This window comes from Haliotis cracherodii, unplaced genomic scaffold (assembly GCF_022045235.1).
Source record: "Haliotis cracherodii isolate W230 unplaced genomic scaffold, xgHalCrac1.p SCAF_32, whole genome shotgun sequence".
In the NCBI taxonomy this organism is placed as follows: Eukaryota; Metazoa; Mollusca; class Gastropoda; order Lepetellida; family Haliotidae; genus Haliotis; species Haliotis cracherodii.
The window spans coordinates 77,647-85,000 of NW_027266289.1; positions in this window are offsets into that span (position 1 = coordinate 77,647).

Genomic DNA, 7,354 nt, shown 5'->3' on the forward strand with positions numbered 1-7,354 from the left:
CATATTGTGCTCTGATGGTTGAGTCAGACAGTGATTACCAGTGTCTAGCTTGCAACAGCTGATTGAAATCTCGCCTCTATGAGATGCTGTGTGATGATTAAGACGATAGAGTGCGCGATTTCCTTGTGCACGATCTCCCAAAGAGTCTCCCTTCTTAACGTTTTTTTAGTAAGACATCTTAAAAAAAAGCAACACATCTTTTACAAATATAGCTTTCATACATATATACCAGACAAACATAGTTGGGGGATAATCTGAAGTATGTGATAGAGTGTTGTTCAGCCTTTGTTTGGACAACTGACTGTATTTTCAGAAGTTAAAGGTATAAAATGACAATCAGAATGAACAACGCTTTCTTTTGCTGTTATTTTATATTACACATTTTAATGTTGTGTGAGCTCTAATAGACATAATATATCAAAAATATGTTGTACATAGTGTTGTCATTTTATGCAAACGCTATCAGCTGGGGGTTGACAAACATTACCAGTGATGGGTTGCAACAGTTCCATTCATTCTTGTCGGGGTCATGTGATTGATGTGATCGTTGTAACACACCCATTATAGCAAGGTTCGTGTCTTTGAAACTGACAAACAAAGTTAGGGATACTCTGAAGTGAACGCGACGCTTCATTCATAGGTCGCGTGATCCACCAATCTTATCTTACACAAACACAACGCAAAACAAAATATTCAAGTTCAATCTTGGTTTTATTGAATTTGTAACTGCGTAATTCAGCTTTTTTCCCCTTCCTTCCTTCATGTGTCTTACTGGAAATACAATTACACAATAAATAAACCTGAATGTAAATATTGATTTTTGAAACAGACTATAGCGAATTCGGCGTGGGGGTTCCTGCGTTTAAGCTTTCCGTTAAGAGCCCAACCTCGCCCGCGAAATCCGCTATAGTTTGTATCTTAATGTATGCGAGTTAGTTGACAATATTTGCAAAGCTTGGACCGTTTTAATCCTCAATCTGACATAGAATATAGCAGCAATACTCTGTTAATACTTTATAACAGATAAGTAAAGTATGGAAATGGTACATTGTTCCTACCCTTCGCTCTAGACTCTAAATTTATCAGGTGAACATTCTACAATTGGACATACATGATAGATATAGACGTGGGCGTCGGGGATTGGTGGGTCATGAGATATATGTGAGACTACATGGTAGATATAGACGTGGGTGTTGGGGATGGGTGGGTCATGAGATATATGTGAGACTACATGGTAGATATAGACGTGGGTGTTGGGGATGGGTGGATCATGAGATATATGTGAGACTACATGGTAGATATAGACGTGGGTGTTGGGGATGGGTGGATTATGAGATATATGTGAGACTACATGGTAGATATAGACGTGGGTGTTGGGGATGGGTGGATCATGAGATATTTGTGAGACTACATGGTAGATATAGACGTGGGCGTCTGATATGGGTAGATCATGAGATATGTGACATATGACATATAGAAATAATTTCTCAATGTGAAGTGTACAACTTTTCTATTTGGACGAGGGGTTGGTCACCTGACCACGAAACTGACAGTCAAAAGTGTAGTAATGACACACTTTTGACGTTCGTACATTTTTCACGAGACTGTTTTCTTGACATGATGGACTGGTTCCACATTCCCAGGGAAACCCTGGCTGCATACAGAAACGTTGTTTCTGGTCATCTGGACCCTTTAATCATGAACACTGCGTTTAAGCATACATTGAGAAAAGTAGGTGAGTTTGACTGCAGGATCGTGCACGAATATCCTCGCTACGACCCATCCTGGTCTGACACTTGTTCATTTACGATTATCGTGTCGCCCATTTTAACGTCTTGTACCTGATGTATCTGTATTACGACGCTGTCATTCTGGCTGAGGTAGTTCTCAATAGACATTTCTCTACTTATGATGTTGTCATTTGAATATATTTCTTGGAAACTAACTACAAAGATGTCACTTAAGAACACGTCGAACATACATATGCTCCTGTCACTTCATTCCGCGATACAGCTGACTGTTGGGTGGGTGTCAGTGTAAACATGAAGTCACACATACTAAATAACATTGTGTATCGATCTACATCTTTCGAGGTAGAAAGAGTGAAATAAATTGACTTGTACTTTGTGTGAGTTCATTGGAGTATGAACCTTCATAAGGTGAGGCCCAAACAGTTTCACACAAAGTGAAGTCAATTCTCAAGTTACTTACATACATCGTTAATGATAAAGGGGTTGGCGGCAGATTAATTAATGTCAAAAAAGAAATCTTCCTAATATATTTTTTCGTGAATGGTGGTAATACCCTTCGCACGACACTATTATGATAACTGGGATTATCCGCCATGTTTGCTGTTATGAAGCTACATGTGCACACAGGAAGTACTTACATGGAGCAGCTGTATCCCCGGGCAGGCATTTTGCCAAACACTTGAGTCGGGCCAAGGTCGGTGTGTCAGACGTTTTCTAACTGCGGGCCACACAGTCGCTTATGCACAACAGAGATGTCGGGAGTTATATTCATCAGTCTTGTGTTGCTGTGTGGTGTCAGAGACGTACATTCTGATACCAACTTGGCAGCCTTATCTAGAAAACTAAACCTGCTGGACAGAACGATGGAGGCGTGGAAAGGCACAGTTGTTGATTTGGGGACTGAAATGAGTTACAACGTTGACTTTCTGGAGTCATCACTGAAAGAAGAACTGACTAACACGCTCATCCCTGCCTTGATAAAGCCTCTAGTGCTAAGGGTGAGTACAGGCAATCACACACGTTACACGTTCACCTATATCAGAGCCTGGTATTTTTAATCAGAACAAGTCTATTTGATAAGCAAGGAACCTACCACAAGGTGCTCTATGAATATTCATGAGCCTGTGTGTATTTGTTATCTTTCACTTGTTGTTGTCAATGTGAACCTGCTGCTTATCACACCATGTCATGCATATATGTCTCTCATCGCTTGGTTGTTGTCGCTTCAGCGTGATAACTGTGTTAGAATATACATTGAAACGTCGCTATATCCAATAAACCAGAAGTTGTTATCCATAAATTTGTTCGTTTTCCATCGTAGAAAAATGGATGCTAATGAATTTTAATTAAGGTAGTGCGTATTACGATGGAGCCATGACTCACACCGAAAGGAATGCTTGTAGTAGCAATGCGTATAGCGTTGATGTAATGAAGCAAAGAAGTTATCGACTGTTTCGAAATCATGTTTCGAAAGCAGCAGGTAGCCTGGCTTAATTCCATTTACTCAACAGGCTATTCAACAGACATTCAACAGGCTATTTAGCCTAGCAATTACATGCCTTAAGATCATGCTGTTCTACTTTTCATTTGAAACCATGGAAAAAAGAGTTAGCCGTATATACGGCATTAACACAGTTAATATACTCTCCCAAAAAGAAACGCATAGGTGAACTATAAATGTTGAATTAAGTTAATGTAAATTGAAACTATGAAATATTTGTTTTTCACCGCAAATCAACCAACCACCAAAACACACCACCTGATGAAACATTAACCCTAAACAGGCTATTTTTCAAATGCATGAAAATTTCAAGTGGAAAAGGATCACAAAGCGTGATGTGCGTGAAAATTGGGGAAGTTCTGCTTCAAGATGAGGGGTGTAAAGGGATGACACCATAGAACCTTCGCCTTTTTTTGTTTTTCCGAGTCATTCGATATGCCAAGATTGTCTGCCCTTGAACAACTAGAGGGGGAACAATCATCCGTTGCACCTCATTTAACGTTCACCACAGTTCCGTTTTATGCCAACTTGGATCATCCCGCTACGGTCCGTCTGCGGCGCAGGATCATTATATCCGTGTCTGCCATATTCGTGATAGGTCGATCCCAGCAACTGAAACTGCAGGAAATGTCCCAGGTCTACGGAGAGTGTCTGCACAGACAATACGAAATCGCTTACGAGAAAGTGGACTTTGTGCAAGATGACGCCTATGATGATGTGGGCGGCCATTTCCTCAGAACCGCCCTTGTGCACGTGCAAGAACAACATCCTCTTCTTCCACTTATCGACAGGACAAACGCCAGGCCCCACACAGCACGCATCACTATGGACTTCCTCATCAATCGTGCATCACAGTGCTTCCATGGCTGTCTAAATCGTCGGACTGATCCCCATTGAGCACCTATGGGACGATATCAATCGACGATTCCGGCGATGTCTTCCTCGACCCCAGAGGTTGCAACAACTTCGGCGAGCATTGCTAGAATACCCCAGGCTCGGATCCGGAGACTAACACTGTCAATGCCCAGGAGAAGCCAACCAGTGCTACAAGCTGACGTTGGTCACAACAGAAACTGACGTCAAAGCCGCCGTCCAGTGCAGTGTTACAATTGTGATGACATTGAGTTATGTCATTAAGTGCAGCTGACCACTGACTCAAATAATGTGATATTTGACATCTGTGTGAATCATTTTCGCCTTAATATCTTCATAATAAAAGTGTTCTGTTCTAAAATTGAACCCTGTGTGTTTTTTTGTGTGGAGAGTATATAATAATAAACATTGAATGCAAGAAGTCTTGGTCTTGGAGTGACGTACCTCGTTATTTCGCGTTAACACAGCCTGTTGCTTTGGGAGACCTGGTCACAATGGGGGCCGAGTGAAGAAGTTTTATAATTTTTTAGATATTTGTATTGTAAATGTCATTGCGGTTTTATGTTTAACATGGACAATTTATGGCTGGTTAATAATAAGAACACATTTCATTACATGAAAGAAATTATATAGTTTGAGACAATAGTTTATCTTTCATACGTGTCCTAGAAAATGTTTGATTGAAAGAAAAAATCTTCCCTCATAAATATCCTTAATGCAGAAGTGTAAAGTAGGTCTGAGAGTCATACGAATGGAAACGTCAAACAGTGAGAAACATTTCACAACCAGACTCCATCAAATTTCTCAATATTCTTCTGACATGAGAGAAGCCTATGAATACACAATGCATGTTGAGTGAGTGAGCGAGTATGGTTTTACAATATCGAGGCGGGTTACAACAGAAAATTGGCTTCACACATTGTACCAATGTCAGGAATCGAACCCGGGTCTTCAGCGTGACGAGCGAACAATGCATGTTGGAAAGTGGTCAAATGTAACACATGCATGGTCTACTTTGGATAACGCTTCCTTAGTAAGGTACAAATTCCAGTCACTTTCGGGTATGGGGCCCATCCGGGAGAAGGCTGCCTAACCAAACTGCTTGTTTTGCTATTTCAACAGGCAATGAATTGAAGTGGTATTTATAGACATGATGAACAGAGGTTATCACGAGTGCGTTTTGGGATATTAAATATCCCGTATTAGGATTACACGTTGTATTTAGCGTTGTATTTTACTTGGCATATATATATATCTGTATGTATGTATGTATGTATGTATGTATGTATGTATGTATGTATGTGTGTGTGTGTGTATGTATGTATGTATGTATATATGTATGTATGTATGTATGTATGTATGTATGTATGTATGTGTGTGTGTGTGTATGTATGTATGTGTGTGTGTGTGTGTGTGTGTGTGTGTGTGTGTATGTATGTATGTGTGTGTGTGTGTGTGTGTATGTATGTATGTATGTATGTATGTATGTATGTATGTATGTGTGTGTGTGTGTGTGTGTGTGTGTGTGTGTGTGTGTGTGTGTGTGTGTGTGTGTGTGTGTGTGTGTGTGTGTGTGTGTGTGTGTGTGTGTGTGTGTATGTATGTATGTATGTATGTATGTATGTATGTATGTATGTATGTATGTATGTATGTATGTATGTATGTCTGTATGTATGTATGTATGTATGTCTGTCTGTATGTATGTATGTATGTATGTATGTATGTATGTATGTATGTATGTATGTCTGTATGTATGTATGTATGTATGTATGTATGTCTGTATGTATGCATGCATGCATGCATGTCTGTATGTATGTATGTATGTATGTGTGTATGTATGTATGTATGTATGTATGTATGTATGCATGTATGTCTGTATGTATGTATGTATGTATGCATGTATGTCTGTATGTCTGTATGTATGTATGCATGTATGTCTGTATGTCTGTATGTATGTATGCATGTATGTACTCAAAATTGCTAGGACGTTAGAGAGGTAATCGGCCAGGGTTAGGGTGTCATGAGTCATGTAGTCATGAGATATATGTGAGACTACATGGTAGATATAGACGTGGGTGTTGGGGATGGGTGGGTCATGAGATATATGTGAGACTACATGGTAGATATAGACGTGGGTGTTGGGGATGGGTGGATCATGAGATATATGTGAGACTACATGGTAGATATAGACGTGGGTGTTGGGGATGGGTGGATTATGAGATATATGTGAGACTACATGGTAGATATAGACGTGGGTGTTGGGGATGGGTGGATCATGAGATATTTGTGAGACTACATGGTAGATATAGACGTGGGCGTCTGATATGGGTAGATCATGAGATATGTGACATATGACATATAGAAATAATTTCTCAATGTGAAGTGTACAACTTTTCTATTTGGACGAGGGGTTGGTCACCTGACCACGAAACTGACAGTCAAAAGTGTAGTAATGACACACTTTTGACGTTCGTACATTTTTCACGAGACTGTTTTCTTGACATGATGGACTGGTTCCACATTCCCAGGGAAACCCTGGCTGCATACAGAAACGTTGTTTCTGGTCATCTGGACCCTTTAATCATGAACACTGCGTTTAAGCATACATTGAGAAAAGTAGGTGAGTTTGACTGCAGGATCGTGCACGAATATCCTCGCTACGACCCATCCTGGTCTGACACTTGTTCATTTACGATTATCGTGTCGCCCATTTTAACGTCTTGTACCTGATGTATCTGTATTACGACGCTGTCATTCTGGCTGAGGTAGTTCTCAATAGACATTTCTCTACTTATGATGTTGTCATTTGAATATATTTCTTGGAAACTAACTACAAAGATGTCACTTAAGAACACGTCGAACATACATATGCTCCTGTCACTTCATTCCGCGATACAGCTGACTGTTGGGTGGGTGTCAGTGTAAACATGAAGTCACACATACTAAATAACATTGTGTATCGATCTACATCTTTCGAGGTAGAAAGAGTGAAATAAATTGACTTGTACTTTGTGTGAGTTCATTGGAGTATGAACCTTCATAAGGTGAGGCCCAAACAGTTTCACACAAAGTGAAGTCAATTCTCAAGTTACTTACATACATCGTTAATGATAAAGGGGTTGGCGGCAGATTAATTAATGTCAAAAAAGAAATCTTCCTAATATATTTTTTCGTGAATGGTGGTAATACCCTTCGCACGACACTATTATGATAACTGGGATTATCCGCC